This window comes from Cottoperca gobio, chromosome 3 (genome assembly GCF_900634415.1).
Source record: "Cottoperca gobio chromosome 3, fCotGob3.1, whole genome shotgun sequence".
Taxonomy (NCBI): Eukaryota; Metazoa; Chordata; class Actinopteri; order Perciformes; family Bovichtidae; genus Cottoperca; species Cottoperca gobio.
This window is the reverse complement of record NC_041357.1, coordinates 27,701,095-27,717,825: the sequence shown is the minus strand read 5'-3', so window position 1 is coordinate 27,717,825 and position 16,731 is coordinate 27,701,095. Positions and strand designations below refer to the sequence as shown.

Genomic DNA, 16,731 nt, shown 5'->3' with positions numbered 1-16,731 from the left:
GTGTTCAATAAAACCAGCGATAATGACAGAAGTTGTCCTCTCCTCTCCTTGAGTCATAACTGATGTGCCACAGCGCTTTAGAGCAGTCGTCTCATATAACAATGCTTATTATGAGGCAAAGGCCTTTAAACAAGTCAAATAAAATTGATGTCATTCACTTTTTGAAACTCAATGATAATCTGGGGAATTTCACTCCAACAAACGGCATGCGGAAACGACACAACTTACGAGTGCGAGTAACTCACTCTCACGCTTATGGGATTGTAAAAAATGACAATTTCTTGAAATGTGCCATAAATTTGCTGAATTGCTCTTGCCATCCCCAGAATGATGGTTGCTTTCACTTCGTGGACCATGCAAGTCGAGTCACTTCATATAATCTGCAGTCACAAATCACGACGGGCCCCCCAGCCTCTGAGGAGTCATACGGGATTTTGGAGGCTCAGGTTAGCCCAGCAGACGGGCACATATAGATGGCAGTCTGTGGCCGGCCTTATCCATCCGTCCTGCTTCTGGGATGGAGAGTGGACGGGGAGGGGGTGTGAATGAAACTGTGGCCCAGCAGTGATGCACGGCGCTGCAAGCTCATAAAGCAGGCCATCAGCTGACCTCTGAGGCACGGGGGAACAGGCAGGGCCTTTACGACCATCACCAGATTTAACAGCCAATAATGACTGGAATAACCGCTTAAACCTTTACGGACCTGCACAGCCGCATGGTAGCGGTGACAGCAGAGCGAGGCAGGAATAAAGACAGAGAGAGAGAGTGATATATTCAGCCAGTGCACTGACAGGGGCCATGTTTCAAGCGAAGGGAAAATGACAGATGTAAAGGGAGAGCACCCTGATATGTGTGTCTCTTTAAGTGGAGCCAACTGGCTTGTCCATTCCCATCCTGATGAATGCACAACAGGGAGAGCTGGAGGGAGAAGTGGATGAGGGAGAAGACAGAAGTGACGCACGGGGGCCAGAGACCAGAGGGGAGAACAAACAGAAAATGGAGGAATGGAGGTTGCACTTTGGATTTTTTTCCAGAAATCCACAAAATATCTGATTTAACTCAAAGAAAACAAAAAAATAAAACTAAAGAAGTTAAAACTCATGTTGCCAATGCAGTTTCCAGTGAATATCAATTCAGCGTATCTGTGCATGTGGTAGCACGAGTAAAAATATAAATATATATAGTGAACTATGACTAATGACATTATCTGAATTGCTTGATTTAACACCCTTCTAGTAAAGCGCACACTAAAATCATATTAACCTTTAGTGTAGCAAAGTGTAGCCTCGGTGAACTGAGTTTGAAGCTGCAGTATATAAACGTCTTTACTGGAAGAGAATAAAAAATCTGAATTTACAATCTTTGTTTTGCAGACTTCCTTCTCCTTTATTCTGACGTCAAGTCTAAGTTATAGCACACTAGCATCCTTTGGACTAAGATCATAACACCAATTCATTAACTGTTGGCAGCGAACTAATTCTGATTTTCAATAAACTCTCTAAACCTAATACAGTGCTCATGAAAGGAGGCCCATTTCACAGGCTGGCACATGTTCAAGCAACATATGCTCACATAATCTCTTAAAAAGCATGATCCAAGTCCAAATTTAATTATGTAATAGCACAAACGAAATCAGAGTGCCGACACAGCAGAGCTCTGATACACAACGTTCTGCCACTCCACTCCCATTCTCCTCATTTGTTTATTGCTCTCAGCAGTCCCGGCAGCCTCGGGGGCCGTGGCGTCCAGAGTCCACTCAGCGGTCCGCAGATGGCTCGGAGGCTCCGGGCTCGTTTCACATGGTTGTTTGTCTTTTTTTAATAAGGTCCGCTTGAGATATATGACTATTGTTATATGATCATAATGCTTTTTCATGGTCTCTCAAGCCATTACTTTTAGTACGTTGTGTTTTTACATTCTAAGTTCAAAGTCTTTTAACTTGGTTTTCTGTTGGTTGGTATGGATTTACAGCCGTATGACTCAGGGCAGCGCCGCCGCCGCCGCTGCTGCTGCTGCTGCTGCTGCTGCTGCTGCTGCTGCTGCTGCTGCTGCTGCTGCTGCTGGTAGCAGTCAGATGAAGTTTAGGAGTTTCAGGGACTCAACGTGTGTGGGGCTAAGGGATGTTCATGCTTCTCTGAGCCCTGCACTTCTTCTGGCAGCAGCACTCAACTTGCAAAGCACTGAGCTGAGGCTCCTGATCTCTGAAGAATACAGATAAAATGTAACCGGCGAACAGTGTCAGACCTTCGCCGACTATGATACCGTCCCCAAACATTGCTGAGGAGGAGCAAAAAAAAAAAAATATATATATATATGAGCGTAAAAAGAACCACAAAGGAGCTCTACTGAAGACTATATCCAAGATACCAGGTCACCTTTTTTTTCCTCATGTAACAGTATCAATAAATCCTGGGACAAAACTGCATATCTTAAGCACCTTACTGGCGACTTTTACAGTGCACAGTCGGCGCTTGGCACGCAGACGATAACATTCCCACCACACAATGGTCTAATCTTCATGGCACAGGTAGCACTGGGATTGTCTTGGATGTGCACTCTGCCGTCGCCCGGGTTTGTCCCGGCATTAGAGCCCTCTGCATTCCTTTGTGCTTTTTAACCAATGAATTAAAGAGGATTTCAACAGGGGAATACTTATCGGGGAGAGAAAAATTACCCCCCTTACTCAGAGATAAACAAATCAGACTAAATAAGTTGGAAAGAGTTTCACAAACTCATTCTGTAATCAGGAAGAGCTGCCGAAGATAACAACGCCTGATTTAGACATTTCCTTACACAAAGAGTGAGGAAAAGTGAACCCTTAAGCTGTGCGGGACAGGGTTCATTTTTGAGCAGCTGCCATTTCTGTGCAAAGTAGTTTACTTTACAATTTGTATTTATAGGAGCCAATCAGATTGTTGTGTTGTGAGTAAATAAATGAAATTGTTGGGAAGTATTGTTTGTAGATTATATATTCAGGTCACTTCTCCCAAGAAATCTTTAAATTTTTTAATCCATGCAGATGTTTGTTTTCAGAAAACTTTCTGAAGTGCATCCCCAGATGAACACTGAAAGCATTCTTAAGTAGCTAAGTTGCTCTTATACAAAATACCTCAAAGCGTCTAAGATAATACATGTGGATTGAAATGCAATCTGCCTCTCACTTCTTCCCAAGATAAGTACAGCCATTGACAAGACCTGGCTTCCTCCTCTTATCTCACAAACACTTGATACCAGAAACTCGGTGCATAAATAAGTCTTTTAAGATTGTGATGTAAATATATCCGATTAATCACAACAAGAAAAACTGCAACAACTCGTGCTCCCCACCTCCCAAACAACAGTGTAAAAAATGTTCCTTTGCTTGCAGTTGCATCAAAAATATTCCTCTTATCCATACTTCCCACTGACGAGTGTGCGATCACACAGCCCTCAGTCACAGAGCCATTACACCCACGTCTTTTAATCTATGCTAATCTATTGTAATATTTTCATTTTCATTTTCAGAGATTATTATTAACATTAATTTAAAGCAAGACAATATAAAAAAAATAAAAAAAACTGAAGACAAAACTGCATTTGGATAATCTATGCAGAAGCTCTAAGCCCATTTCCATTCCTGATGGATTTAGTGACATCCCCCCCCCCCCCCTCTTACCCCCCCCAGCACTAAAATATTTAATTTTACAGAGTAGATCCCCAGGACATGAAGGAAAACCATCAGGTCCATGTTCAAGTTTAATTACTGATTACTGATTTAAACCCAGTCTCAACCCTGCAGCCCCGTCCCTGCCTGTGCTGTGAGAGCGCGAGACACAGAGAAGGAAGGACTGAGAGATGAAGTGCACGTGTGTATACGTGCACACTTTCAGTGAAACCACTGCTTCGTGTTTCTTATTCCATGAACTTCAAATCCTGAATGATTTAGAAGATCACCAAATGCATCGATGTGCTCGATTTTCCTCTGCTTCCCCCCCCTCCCAATATCCCTCCGGTCCACAGTGTGGCGCTCTTCTCACTTCCTGTTAAGTCAAAGCAGGAGATGAGCCTACCATCTGCCCCCCCCCCTCACACACACACACACACACACACACTATTGAACGTCTGTGTGTTTGTGTGCGCGAGGGTTCGAGCCTGTGTGTGTGCACGTGTTTGATTACGCTCCGTGCAGCTACCCTCATGGCGGCGGATGCCTCTGAATCTATTACAATCCCTCCATCACAGTAGCCACTACATTTACATTCCTCGGGCCTTGTTTGAAGAATATCTCAGGTGGGAGAATATATTTTCAGAGCGTCCCTCTGATAGGTTTACCCACACTCAAATGGGCTTGAAAAGTTGCTGTTGTACACCGAGGGAGGCATTTTCACCTAATGAAACCCAAGATCAATAGAAGTGTTCTCTCTTCTCATATATAGTGCGTGTACACCAGGGAAATAAAGTATTATTTTTCATCCTTAAATGTATAATGGATATCATTCTTTATTTAATACTTAGTTCAATTCCGCATGTGCCGCAGTGGGGGAATATTTCCTCTGATGATGTCCCTATATTACAGGAAAATAAGATATAAAAGTGGAAGCATTAGGTCGGACGAGATGAGAAGAAATGAGCGTTACGTATCTGAGAAATGACAATTCGCCATCTCACTCAAGTATTATACCACAATACATTTAAACTTATATAATTAAAAAGCTTACAGACATTTACATATTAATCTGCTCTGCCAACCGCAATCGACATATTTGAAAAATCAAGAGCTCAGGTTTTAAAGGAGAGAGAGAGAGAGAGAGAGAGAGAGACAGAGAGAGAGAGAGAGAGAGAGACAGAGACAGAGAGACAGAGAGAGAGAGAGAGAGAGAGAGCACAGGAACGAGGAGAGGAGAAAAGAGCAGATAAGCGTGGAGAGGAAGGAAGATGAGGGAGAGGAAGATGAGAGGAGAGCGGTGAGAGCAGTCACTTCAGGTGCAGCCCTTATCGGCGGCAGAGAGAGAGGACCTTTCTTATGTAATCTGTGATTTCATTCAGCCTCCGTATCAGATGATTGTCTGGGAGAAGAAAAAGCCATTTTGAGGGGAACGGGCTGTGTGAAAAGGATCGTCTCCCCGGCAGCTCACCCTTCCATGTCGAACCAGCCGCATGGCACCGAAGGTCAGCAGAATTATTGGAGGCGGGGGTGGCTCCGCCAGAGAAGACAATGATATGGCCTTAACCCTCATTTAGAGGTGCCATTTCCCCACCTGACCCCCCTGCTAAAGTGTTATTTTTCCATGTTATGAAATGTGATAGCTCTCTGGTGAAACAGGAGTCTTCAGTTAAGGAGGTAATACTTTGGCGTGCAGCGACAGGGAGACAGGCTCAGCCTCTCCTCTAAATAGGCTGGCTGTGCGGCCTTACTGCTGCATGCGACGCAGACAGTTCAATCAGGGTAAAACAGCGTTCATTTAACCGCTTGGCTAACAACAGCCAGTGGCACACAGCGGTACACACAGGAACCCCGAGATTGCACAGTTAGGGGAGATGATGATAATGTCTTTGTGAATTTCACCCAGACATGTCATTTCAAAGTAAGGCTCTGCACAGGGCTGTGTAAAGTGTCATAACCTGTTGTTTTCAGTTCCTGCTCTCTTCCTCTCTCGCCACATTATGTGTGAGGAAGAGCTTTTTTTTTTACTATAGGTGGAAATAGCTTCATTTAACAAAGCATTCAATTATTGATGAGGAGTAGAATGCAGCAGTGATTAAGAGGTCTATTTCTGCACGAACTGAAGATCATGTTTGAAATACTTGTCCGGCAATTACAAAGTCAACTTTTACATGTGGTGTGGTATTAATAAGTAAGGTGGGGAAAAAAATCATAAATGGCTAATGCTTCATTAATTTCATATTATATTTTCATTAATGTAAAATGATGGGAGCAGGGCTCTGAATAATTCCATTTCTAAGCGAGCCATGTGCAATATCATATGTAAATCAAATGTCAAGGAGATAAAGCATCTAATCGCTTGATAGAAAAGGTTGCATGTGATTAGGGTTCTATTAATATAAGTTCAAATTACTTTATTCAAGATAAAAGGGGAAAAAGTTGTGATAGTCTGTTGTCTCTCTTTGCTGTCGTGGTGGAATATATAGTTAGCTCAGTAAAGAGAGGAACAATCGCCTGCTCCAACATATTGATTGTTGTGTTATGATGCGAGTAAGCTGCTATCAGAAGAGGAGAGTTCAGGCAGAGGAGGGAGAACATCTACTCTCAGCAGCTCCACCTAGGGGAGCGGAGAGGACCCTGACTGCCTCCACATTCCATTTTTTCACACCATCTGCAAATCTAAACACAATTGTGTGATGGTTTTCTGTATCTCCACATAATCAGTCCTGCATATTTGTGAGTAATAATTCCTTAGATGTGAGGCGAGAGGGCACATGGCTACAGGGTCCAGTCTGACACAGGGCCTTGGTTTTGGATAATGGTGCCCAGAGGGCCATAGCACAAGGTAGCGCCGGGGGTCAGAGGAACAGGCAGATTAAGGAGGAGAAGTGTTGAGGTTGTCACCTCGGGGCCTCCACCCACACAAGGAGAAGACGCTGAGACCGGGCCTGCCATCATTCAAAGCAGATGGCGTTTTTCTTAATGTGTCAGGGCTTATTTTTGGGATGCAGCCTCTGGCAGGCCCTGGATAGACTAGTTATTAGGCATGTACGCTTATAATTTAGCCAAACCACGGAGGGTTTGGACACAAACCCTGAAGCCTCACACTGAAAGTCTTCCCCTCTCTTTTCTCTGCCTCCATGTCAGAGCATCGAGAAAAAGCAAAGGGAAGTGAGATCGTGAGAATGGCTTTACACAAAACAACTTACTGTGGTTTCTTCCAGAGGGTAGCATGCTGACAACTGTGTAGTTCAGGTGCACTGTTGCTTCTGAGCTGCAGGATCCCTACAGGGGAAACACATGCACAACTACCACTGAGGAATAAAAGCATTTAAAGAATGTTTTTTATCATGCATGTTATGATTTGTAATATTATTCAAGGAAAAACTATTTAAGTTGCACGTGCAACTTCCATAGGAAGTGCATGTAACCTCAGATATAAACACATTCAGTCATTGATCCATACACCCTGACAAATGTACAAGGTGTCTGCAGAGCAGGTGGACCTGCTGCACAAGCCCTGGAATCTAAATACAAACACTCAGATGTCACAACAGCACTCACACAAACACACACAGACATCAGGCCTGCAAAGAGATAATTAGCAAGCACAGCTGACTCCTTGAATTGTCCTCCGTCCTCCCCCCATCGTTTCCCTGCTAATAGGGGCGTGAGTCCCACTTATTAGATGTGATTATCCACCCAGGGCTGTATGTAGATTAGCTTTATTACATCCCTCAACCAGCTTCTCTGCTATTTAGACAGAAAATGTAATTCAATGATGTAACTTAGATATAAATCTGCATTTACAGGGCAAAGTCCCACTCCAGCACTGGTTATGACAGGTTGGCTGATTAAACTATCAGGCTGACAAGCCCAGCAGCCACACAAGAGGACAGGCAAAAGTACAAAGGCCCTCTTATTATAGAAAATCCCCCAGAATAGCCAACGGTGGGGATATGGTAATGATGCAGTACCTCTCCATCAGGTCTACAACACACACACACACACACACACACACACACACACACACACACCCACACACACACACACACCAACAGGTATATACATATATTTGTTGACTTAAGTACATACATACAAACATACACACACAGAATTTGTATATATACTAGTATGTATACTCATTCGACTGTGCGCAGACACACAGACACACTGACACACACACACACACACACACACACACACACAGACACATACTTATCTCTCCAATTCCCTTATCCAGCTGAATATGATGACTGGCTTTTGGAATGACCTCCAGGCAGAGGACAAGGCCTTGTTCTGTGGCTCCCTCCCCTTCCCCTCCTCTCTTTCTTCCTCCCACAGAATGAATCTAAACGATTGGTGACCTTGCTGTGGGTCTGTGAGGGAAATGAGCTACATCTTGTCACAGACCGAACAGGCTATTTGAAACCTGGTTTGTTAGCTTTGAAAGGACCAGCGATCGTGAGGCTGATAAGTGGAAGGGGTGGCTTTTATTCTGAAAATTAAAAGGCAGGCCCGATGGAAATATGTCTGGATTGGTGTTAAGTATATCGTTGCAGGACGCTTATCAAGTGAGCATCTCTACAACAAGAGAGAAAGGGCAGACAGTCGCTGTGAATCCATAGTCTGCTGCTGGCAGGCTGCAGGCACCGAACAAAAACAACCAGTGAGGCTTCTCAACAGCCCTTATGCCAATAACTAGGAATATGTTAATGATTTTCAGGAAGCAAATTAACTTTAAGGGTTTCTTACCACTGTGCCATCTCTGGGATAGGATTTAAAATTCATTATCTGCACAGTTATCCAAATCCATGCTATGGTTCAGACAGACACACAACACACACACAGTCTGGAAACAAGCACAAATGAGCAAACTCGCCCATTTCTCCAGCGACATTGTGTGTGTGTGTGTGTGTGTGTGTGTGTGTGTGAAAGGAGCTCTCCAAACAAAAGCTGGCATCTCTCATGGCCTGCACAAATGTTTGTCTAATGTAAACCGCCATATAGGAGCATCTAATTAGGGTTGTCAGGCTGCATGTGGCTGAGAAATCTCCGCCAACTGTCAGCCGATTCAGATCGCTCCCAATCAGCGGAGAGACGAAAAGGGAAGAAAAGGCAGGAGAGCATCCGGCAACTGTGAGCCAGGGCCCCGAGTGGGGGGCAATTAACAGCCAAGGTGAAGCCCCTCATTGTCGACAAAGAGACTATGCTAGCCATGCATGTTAGACTCCAACCCTCCCCGCTACTTTGCCAGCATCCGATGGCACTTTTGTAATTAGGCTAGGAATGCGGAGCAGTGCTGCATGGCGGCGGGCCCCAGCACTGCCTTAAATGACACATGAAGGAGAGCATGCTGGGTAGGCGGCGCGGCGGCACTGTAAGCACACATCCACAAAGTAAAGTGGGTCTACAGTTTCTTTTAAGGGAGCCGGTGAGTGGGCAGGGCTGGCTGGAATGCCAGTGGGTAAAAACCCAGAGAAAGGTCACGGTAACCCAGCATGGGTGCAGTGTCCTCATTAAAAACCTAAGCTTTACTGAGAGGAGGAGATGCTCTTAACCACAGCACGGCACTTTTAAGACCACACCAAGCGAGGGTGAGTCCTACCTCTCAGAAGGCCATGAAAACACATTTGCACAAACACACGTTAAACATGCAGACCTGCAGAAGGAGGCAAATATTACTTGAAAGGCTGGGGGGGGGGGGGGGGGGGGGGACACAGGGCATGAAAGGTAAGAGTGGGAGAAAGAAAAATCACAGGCCAAGGTGTTTCTGAACCGTCTCCCTTGGCGTTGATGATTAGTGGGTGAAAAGTGTGAGAGAAATGCTGTGTTCCCCCCCCCCCCCCCCCCTACCTTAAGCCATGATTTGCTTTGCATAAACAACAACAACAACAATAGCAGGCAGGTTCTTCTGTGGAAGCCACACAATGAGCTCAAGGGTTCCTCATAACATCTCATTATAGTTAATGAGCGCTGTGTGTTTACAATGTGTAGCTCTATAGAGCTAGCAGTGTTTACCCATCCCCTCCTCTCAATGGAGATCACTCAGCACACCCCAAAACAAAGGAGGATTTGTTTAGCCATGGGCTGTGTTTCTTCCCCTCTGGATCATAGGGCTCAATCTAGCAGGCACAGGCTGTTAGCACTATCTCCCAAATGCATCACAGCTACCATGGAATCCCCCAAAATATGGTGGGTTACAAAGGTACATAATTAAGTTAGATTAACACTATATGTCTACCCCCTGACATAAGTACATATCCCAGAAGGGACATCCAAACCCAAATGTCCACACAATTAAAGTGTGTTGTCTTGAAAACAACAAAGCAGTCTAGGTTTACTTATATTGAGTCATAGCAAACTCCCACAACACCGAGACCTGGACGTCCCGTCGGAAGCTTGTCATGGCTACACACTCTGCGAGAACTTTGAAAACACGTAACACTATCCGCATTCCTCTCCTGCCGGAGAATCTGACAATCGAGTCAAGGAATCAGACACTGGGAAGACCAGACTGGTGCGGATGAAGTTTTTAATCTAATTATCTTCTCTGACTTTGGCAGTCGGAACCACAAATATAGCTCATCCGCCTCCGTAATTAAACAAGTAAGAAAATACCAGAAGGGGAGAAAATTAAAGATATGAAATGTTTCCGGAACATCACATCTGCACCAGTACAACACATACCTCGCTGCATCAAACGCCTATCCACTAATTAAGAAAAAGATTATCAGCACCTAAGATCTTTGAGTCAAAAGCTACAGGAGAGTTCTGCATGGAAGGCTCTTCTCTTAATCAGTGTGTTAGGAAGCATGGCAATTGAGAGGCTGATTGAGTCCTGTGTTGAGTGTGTGTTAATCTCTGATTAACATCTGCGTGTGATCTTGTGGAAGTATGGCACCAGTGAGCCCTATGTGCACACAGGGCATGAAATATCCAGGCGTGTAATAACATTTTATTTACAAAGGGCCCACTGGGCACAATGCATGCCAGCATTGCCAAACTGAGCCCAATGCAATTCACTTGAATGCATTATGTTACCCTGGCAATTCTACTGGGGAAGGGAAAGGGAATGGCGTTAGTCACACTGGGTTATTAGGAGCGGAGAGATGATGGATACCTGTAAGGCAAACCTAATCCAACACTCATCAGCCTCAGCGAAGAACAGCAGGGTGCCCGTGGAGGAGGGAGGACGAGGCATGATGAGGACCATACGGGAGGGGTCAGTCTGCTTTTAAACCCGATTCGACTTAAAGCCTTCAATTTATCAGTAGTGAGACGCGCCTCACCTCCCCAAGCGAGGACCGAAGTAGGACTGTATTTCAGGAAGGAATGCGAGGCATGCACACACCGCAGCGTCCAATCCACTCCTCTTAAATCAATGGTGCATTTATCCAGGAACCGGCCGGGATCAAAATCAATAAAACACACTGTTTCAGCACACAATGGGGGAAAAACATGACTGCATACCAAACATTAAATCATTAGCATGTTGAGGGACAGGAGTGTGTTCATACACGGTGCAGACATGTTGGTGAATGTAATCAATGTGCAAAGCGTATGGAGGGCAGAGTTGTGTTTATGCATATGTGTCGTGATTACATTTCATGTCTTGTGAGTTTCGTAGGACTGACATTGAAGCGATGCCAACGCTTACATCCAGTGCCCGGTCAAAAGACGAGCTTCAAGGTATGGCAGTGCTTATATATGGAATTCAATGAATGCACAATATATGAAAATATGTGGCTCAATTCATATTCATTGTTGCTATGAACTGACAGCTTATCTGAATAATAATGAAAATATCACCTATGTGCTGACCTATTGCACCCTTGGGGCACGAAGAACGCCGTCATTTATCTTGTATTGTGAATCTCCCACATAGTAATAACAGAATAATACGCTTTGACTAAATTACCCTCTTTTTTCCCACTATTGTCTTAATTTTTGATGTAAAATGTGTTTACAAACAAACACATATGAAGCACACGTTGTAGTGAAACTGAAAACAATTCAAATGCAAATAATATTTGCACAAGCGTGTAACGCATGCACACGAGAGCGTCTCACAGGACGTGAGGATGTATACAATAAATAAATCATTTTCCATTATTAGTTCTCTTTTGAAACAAAGAATGTCTCTATCATATATCACATTTAAATGTTATAGTGTAAATACTATTTTCCAAGTATTCTTCGATGGATATAAACAAACCCTTTCATCCACGGCAGCATCAGCCCAGTAATGTTCGCTGTTTCATGCTGTCTTTCCCTCTTTAAGGATTCTCTTATAATGAATATATGCAAAAGTCCATTAGAGCATAAAAACACAGACGCCAAAGCCCTCGCTTTCCCCTTTCCACAACATGAAGAAACAAAAAAAAACAAGCTAGCGGCATCGCTTTCAATGAGAGCTACGCCTTTCAAACTGCTTTGGTGTCCTGCAAAATTACCATATGAGAAGCTATTTACGACTCGACAAAATTTCTGTGTGTTTCCATGAGAGTTCAGTCCGTTCCTGTGATGGAACAAAATGAAAAGCCTGCCTTACTTGTTGCACGCAATTAAGCCCCTGCGAAAAAGACAGTCGGGGCAGTTTAACATTTCACAAGGCTGTAATTATTCTTTAACTGTTAGAAAGTGTTGTCCCCTAGGAGCCAATTACTTGAAAAGCGCTCATCACACACAAGATATATACAAACAAATCCTTCAAGCACAAAGTAAATGTTTAAACATTAAAAGGGATGAGCGGAGGAACCCATACCAATCAGTTTTGGAAGGAGCTAATTACTAATAAGAGCAGCAGCCCCGTTGTGTTAGATAATTATGACACCGAGTTGCACCTCGAACACATGGAGCACCTGGCTGCTGCTGCTGCTGCACCGTGGCTGTGATCACGGGGGGAGGACTCAGCGTGGGGAGGACTCAGCGTGGAGAGACCGCAGAGGCCGAGCGAGTGGACAAGGAAAGGTGTTATCATTACATATGGTGGAATATTCATGTGTACGACGCGTCAGAGTCTGATTTTCATCTTTAAATAAAGTACAAAAAGAATCAAGCAGCTCGATGTTGTCAGTTGTTTTGTTTTTTTTAAAGCTCCGTCACTTGTTTGAAGATTTGTCCTGTAGCGAGTATCATGTTCAAAAGCAAAACTCGTTTCAGCGATTTGTCTAAAAACAAGCAAAGGCGCCTTTAAGTGTACGCTACACACACTGGAATCAACTTCATATCACTTTATGAAAAACTTAATGCATTTAAAAAACAATTCTAGAAGTTGAATTGGACCGGACGCCAACCCTGAGTGAATTACATCACTTATTTTAAACTAAAGTAAAAACTTAAAGAGTCAATATTAGCTTAAGTGACTTAGATGGATAATTCTTCAGTTCAGCAATCATATTAACCTCCACTTACTCTCTACATCTGCTTGGCCCGTTGTTTGCTCATCTAATCAATCTCCTTCAGCCTTGTTCTTTAATGTCCTACCACGTTTGGCCATCTCTAAATATCCGCTAATGCCTGGGAAACATCAGGCCCTCAATGATAGCACTGTAAATGTAATTTATTTCTCACTCATGCAAGCACTTGAGCTAAACGATTATGGCTACTGAGGAGAGGCACACTATATAAGATAAATATTGATTGACTGGGTTTGTTAGCTACAGTGAAGAATAGCGTCTGAGTGAGAGGAGATGGCTGTAAAGAGGAGAGGCAGAGCAGTGTCCAGTTGTCTTGTGCCAACTAGGCTTGTTCCAAAATAAAGAATAGGCTGGATCGACCTGGCTCGGCCACAAACGACCATTTCACAGGAATGTAAGTCTTTCAGATCCAAAACCAGACGGACTGGGTCTCTCTGTCTCTGTCTCTGCTCAGCAGCGTCTGCTCTGAGTCTCCCTCCTGTCCATGGCGCAACAATGTGCTGAAAGCCTGTTGACTCACACGCGTGTCCTCTGTGTGGACGGGGCCGGGTTAATGAGTAACACATGATATGTAACAGGACTAAGTACGGAAATCTTACTGTTTGTGTAAAACATTTGTTATCGTTAAATGATATCACTTTCATACGAAGCATGTTTAAAGTGGAGTGTATTCAAAAAATCATTGAGGTTTTGAACATGGAACCAGTCGCAAATATCATTTTATACATCTTCAAATAATGGCTGACAATTGCAGCTCGTTGTTTGTTTTTTGTAAGGAGACAAAGTAATTAGTTTCTGCTCTCCACAGAATTATGTTATTCGTGACATTTTTAGCAAGTAATTGGCAACGGTATACATTTCAACATTAACCCTCCACGTTCGGAAGGTGAGTTATAGAGAAACACAATTATTCATACTCACTGAGTGTGTGTGTGTGTGTGTGTGTGTGTGTGTGTGTGTGTGTGTGGGTAAATGCCAAAATATAGTTATCAAAATAGGACAGGAACAATGTGAGATGACTGGAATTTTTCCTGATATTTGAGAGGGTCTTTAGGTTCACACACACTCTCTCACACACACACACACACACACACACACACACACACACACACACACACACACACACACACACAGTCTTGCCTTGTTTCATTGTCCTTGATATTATATCGTAGCAGCATCGACATAACTCTCAAAATCCTGTTTAGCCAAATGAAGACGAGGACCCCTCTGTGATGTAACACATGAGATGGATTGCTTTGGGAAACAACATTGGATGTGTGGCATATCTACTCTCATGTCGTCTGGTTGCCTCTCGTAGGAGATGATGCATCGCTGTCCACTTATTCCTCAATGAAAACGCAACAGAGCTACATTGTGGCGCGTGTGTACCCGTGTGCAGTGAGCATATGCATCTCCATCCTGTTGGAGTGTGCGTTTGTGTGCTGAAGACTGTCAAACTTTTTCCTAACCCTCAATTACCACAAACACACTCGCATATACACACGTTACACAGGAAATTTCCACCAGTGTAAACAACCTTGTGTTGTTGATGTGCGAGACTGACTGAGAGAGAAACAAAGCTGTCTCAAATCCCATTTGGGCTGAGAGGCGGCCCATATGGAAAGTTACCAAATAGTGCTAATACTGCTAATAGGATGTTCCACTCTAAATAGGAGCTCATGTTAATACCCAGATTTTCATTCATGCTGGAAATTGTAGTTTTAAATTACAGTTTAATGCTTCAGATTTTAAATAAAAAAAGCCCCTCAAAAAACCTTCACAGCAACACAAAAATTACCACAGCCTCTGAACAGAGCCTCAGCCTCCCATTGTCAGCCAATTACTATGCAATCTCTTTCTTATGACTGAATAGCTCACTGTTAGCAAATAATGAAAAGGCAATTATGGCAAAGCTGTGTTCATATTACCCTCTTCATTTTATGCAGGCTGTAATTATTGTCAATCCTAGAGGCTTACTCTACCATGTAAGAGGCAGCAGGGAAGAAAATGGAGTGGGCTGGTGCATGGCAAATTGGAAATGTCACAGCTACCTTTTTATCAGCACCACTAGACCCTTTTGTGCGTGTGTGGATCCACGTACACGTAGATGTGCACGTGTGCGCCTGCACTGCAAACATACATGGTTATACCTGGGTGTCCATTAGCACACACATCCATGATATACATTTATCTACACATTAACACACTCGTATTTACTCCCATCATCACCAATCATAAAATTCACCGGTGGGGGAGGAAAAAGAAAGAGGAAAAACGCACATGCAGCACACGCACAAAACGATGTGTGTTTTGCAGAATCTTCACCTCAAGCTGTTACCGTAGCTTAAGTACAACGCTAGCGGGTGAAGAAATAAATAAATAAACCCCATAGATGAAGCGGGTGTGAGAAAAACACACATGCGCACGCACACATTCCTTTTGTTCTTCCCCCCCTTTTCTTTTTTTTTCCTGAAAACAATGATTCCCCGAAGACTTCCTGGTTTTCTTTCCCTGCCAGTGTCTGTCTAACAGCAAAGTGGTGGATATATTCCTTTTGCCTTGGCCCTCATTAGCTGTCTCCATGCTGTTCAGTAATAGGGAGTGGCACATAAATGATTCCCTTTATAGAGTTTGATGTGCATCACTGAAAGGACCACAGCCCCCGCATGGACAGCACCCCCCATCAACTCCTTCACCACCACTGCCAACCCCCCTCAGATGGAGTGCACACGGGGGTGGGGGTGGGGGAGGGGGGTGGGGGGTGCTAGGGCTGGAGGAGAGAGTGGTGTGTGACACGCATGACAAACGCCTTAGCCTATGTCGCCGCTAATTCTAATGGGCGGCGCTGACCCTTAAAATAAAACATTTCATCAATGTTTCCCTAAGTGCCACTAGCAGAGGTACATAATTAGGGTGGGACATCAATGAAGGCCCACGCAGGGGCACGAGTGCGGCGCACATGGCACAGTGATGGCGAGGTGGAAAAGCGGAATGGATGCAAAGGCAGGAGGTGCAGCGAGGAGAAATCTTTTGTCAATACTCTCGCATGCATCCCTGACAAATCAAAGTGAATAAACAATGTCGTGATTCTGCCGTACCTCGACAGGCGAGAAGCAGGTCTGCTAACACGATTCTGACGGCAGACTGTTCAAGGTCAGCCTTTAAGCTCTTTAACTGCACTGTTTCAGGCTTTGCACCAAATTCGACTCGACATTCAAATACCTGGCAAGCACATTTATAATATATTTTTTTGAAAGTTATTTTCTTCTTTCTTTCTCTCTCTCTCTCTCTCTCTCCCCCCCCCCCCCCACCACCACCACCCCCACACTTCGTCATCCCGCAGAAGCAGGTGCTGCTCCTTTTGTGTTTAACAAGATTCTTGAAAGTGTGCATGAGGGAAAAGTGCATTTGTTAAAGGAAGGCGTTGCACTACACGAGTATGGATACTGAAGCCTGTCACACGTCATATTACTTTACCTCTAACATAATAGCATCGTCTAGTGCACTCCAACACAAAAGACAGCCAGGGAAACATCACAACAGGATCAGGGAGAAGAAAAAGCCCTCTTTTAACTTTCAAAACTCCTTAAGTTCTCAGAGCACACAGACTCGGTGTGCCGCTAGCTTACGATGGTGCGTTTGCCTGCTGCTTAGAAGAAGGGTGGC

General features: G+C 44.1%; 1 long non-coding RNA gene across 3 annotated transcripts in view; it reads right to left on the bottom strand.

Moving 5' to 3' along the window:
- Positions 1-16,731, bottom strand: part of LOC115006216 (uncharacterized) — a 214,178-nt gene that overhangs the window by 60,763 nt on the left and 136,684 nt on the right. The window lies entirely within an intron of this gene.